This window comes from Rutidosis leptorrhynchoides, chromosome 11 (assembly GCF_046630445.1).
Source record: "Rutidosis leptorrhynchoides isolate AG116_Rl617_1_P2 chromosome 11, CSIRO_AGI_Rlap_v1, whole genome shotgun sequence".
Lineage (NCBI taxonomy): Eukaryota > Viridiplantae > Streptophyta > Magnoliopsida > Asterales > Asteraceae > Rutidosis > Rutidosis leptorrhynchoides.
The window spans coordinates 254,206,571-254,210,000 of NC_092343.1; positions in this window are offsets into that span (position 1 = coordinate 254,206,571).

A 3,430-nucleotide genomic window follows, 5' to 3' on the forward strand; every position below is an offset into this window, starting at 1 on the left:
TCAAATAAAGGAGGCGCAACAAGGAGTTTTAAAAGAGGGAAATTTAAAGGATGAAATACCCAAAGGATTGGAGAAGCATCTTAATATTCGGGAAGACGGAACCCGGTATAGGGCTGAAAGGATTTGGGTACCAAAATTTGGAGATATGAGAGAAATGGTACTTAGAGAAGCTCATAAAACCAGATACTCAATACATCCTGGAACGGGGAAGATGTACAAGGATCTCAAGAAACATTTTTGGTGGCCGGGTATGAAAGCCGATGTTGCTAAATATGTAGGAGAATGTTTGACGTGTTCTAAGGTCAAAGCTGAGCATCAGAAACCATCAGGTCTACTTCAACAACCCGAAATCCCGGAATGGAAATGGGAAAACATTACCATGGATTTCATCACTAAATTGCCAAGGACTGCAAGTGGTTTTGATACTATTTGGGTAATAGTTGATCGTCTCACCAAATCAGCACACTTCCTGCCAATAAGAGAAGATGATAAGATGGAGAAGTTAGCACGACTGTATTTGAAGGAAGTCGTCTCCAGACATGGAATACCAATCTCTATTATCTCTGATAGGGATGGCAGATTTATTTCAAGATTCTGGCAGACATTGCAGCAAGCATTAGGAACTCGTCTAGACATGAGTACTGCCTATCATCCACAAACTGATGGGCAGAGCGAAAGGACGATACAAACGCTTGAAGACATGCTACGAGCATGTGTTATTGATTTCGGAAACAGTTGGGATCGACATCTACCGTTAGCAGAATTTTCCTACAACAACAGCTACCATTCAAGCATTGAGATGGCGCCGTTTGAAGCACTTTATGGTAGAAAGTGCAGGTCTCCGATTTGTTGGAGTGAAGTGGGGGATAGACAGATTACGGGTCCGGAGATTATACAAGAAACTACCGAGAAGATCATCCAAATTCAACAACGGTTGAAAACCGCCCAAAGTCGACAAAAGAGCTACGCTGACATTAAAAGAAAAGATATAGAATTTGAAATTGGAGAGATGGTCATGCTTAAAGTTGCACCTTGGAAAGGCGTTGTTCGATTTGGTAAACGAGGGAAATTAAATCCAAGGTATATTGGACCATTCAAGATTATTGATCGTGTCGGACCAGTAGCTTACCGACTAGAGTTACCTCAACAACTCGCGGCTGTACATAACACTTTCCACGTCTCGAATTTAAAGAAATGTTTTGCTAAAGAAGATCTCACTATTCCGTTAGATGAAATCCAAATCAACGAAAAACTTCAATTCATCGAAGAACCCGTCGAAATAATGGATCGTGAGGTTAAAAGACTTAAGCAAAACAAGATACCAATTGTTAAGGTTCGATGGAATGCTCGTAGAGGACCTGAGTTCACCTGGGAGCGTGAAGATCAGATGAAGAAGAAATACCCGCATCTATTTCCAGAAGATTCGTCAACACCTTCAACTGCTTAAAATTTCGGGACGAAATTTATTTAACGGGTAGGTACTGTAGTGACCCGAACTTTTCCATGTTTATATATATTAATTGAGATTGATATTTACATGATTAAATGTTTCCAACATGTTAAGCAATCAAACTTGTTAAGACTTGATTAATTGAAATATGTTTCATATAGACAATTGACCACCCAAGTTGATCGGTGATTCACGAACGTTAAAACTTGTAAAAACTATATGATGACATATATATGGATATATATATATATAGTTAACATGATACTATGATAAGAAAACATATCATAAAGTATATTAACAATGAACTACATATGTAAAAACAAGACTACTAACTTAATGATTTTTAAACGAGACATATATGTAACGATTATCGTTGTAAAGACATTTAATGTATATATATCATATTAAGAGATATTCATACATGATAATATCATGATAATATAATAATTTAAAATCTCATTTGATATTATAAACATTGGGTTAACAACATTTAACAAGATCGTTAACCTAAAGGTTTCAAAACAACACTTACATGTAACGACTAACGATGACTTAACGACTCAGTTAAAATGTATATACATGTAGTGTTTTAATATGTATTTATACACTTTTGAAAGACTTCAATACACTTATCAAAATACTTCTACTTAACAAAAATGCTTACAATTACATCCTCGTTCAGTTTCATCAACAATTCTACTCGTATGCACCCGTATTCGTACTCGTACAATACACAGCTTTTAGATGTATGTACTATCGGTATATACACTCCAATGATCAGCTCTTAGCAGCCCATGTGAGTCACCTAACATATGTGGGAACCATCATTTGGCAACTAGCATGAAATATCTCATAAAATTACAAAAATATGAGTAATCATTCATGACTTATTTACATGAAAACAAAATTACATATCCTTTATATCTAATCCATACACCAACAACCAAAAACACCTACAAACACTTTCATTCTTCAATTTTATTCATCTAATTGATCTCTCTCAAGTTCTATCTTCAAGTTCTAAGTGTTCTTCATAAATTCCAAAAGTTCTAGTTTCATAAAATCAAGAATACTTTCAAGTTTGCTAGCTCACTTCCAATCTTGTAAGGTGATCATCCAACCTCAAGAAATCTTTGTTTCTTACAGTAGGTTATCATTCTAATACAAGGTAATAATCATATTCAAACTTTGGTTCAATTTCTATAACTATAACAATCTTATTTCAAGTGATGATCTTACTTGAACTTGTTTTCGTGTCATGATTCTGCTTCAAGAACTTCGAGCCATCCAAGGATCCATTGAAGCTAGATCCATTTTTCTCTTTTCCAGTAGGTTTATCCAAGGAAATTAAGGTAGTAATGATGTTCATAACATCATTCGATTCATACATATAAAGCTATCTTATTCGAAGGTTTAAACTTGTAATCACTAGAACATAGTTTAGTTAATTCTAAACTTGTTCGCAAACAAAAGTTAATCCTTCTAACTTGACTTTTAAAATCAACTAAACATATGTTCTATATCTATATGATATGCTAACTTAATGACTTAAAACCTGGAAACACGAAAAACACCGTAAAACCGAATTTACGCCGTCGTAGTAACACCGCGGGCTGTTTTGGGTTAGTTAATTAAAAAACTATGATAAACTTTGATTTAAAAGTTGTTATTCTGAGAAAATGATTTTTATTATGAACATGAAACTATATCCAAAAATTATGGTTAAACTCAAAGTGGAAGTATGTTTTCTAAAATGGTCATCTAGACGTCGTTCTTTCGACTGAAATGACTACCTTTACAAAAACGACTTGTAACTTATTTTTCCGACTATAAACCTATAATTTTTCTGTTTAGATTCATAAAATAGAGTTCAATATGAAACCATAGCAATTTGATTCACTCAAAACGGATTTAAAATGAAGAAGTTATGGGTAAAACAAGATTGGATAATTTTTCTCATTTTAGCTACGTGAAAATTGG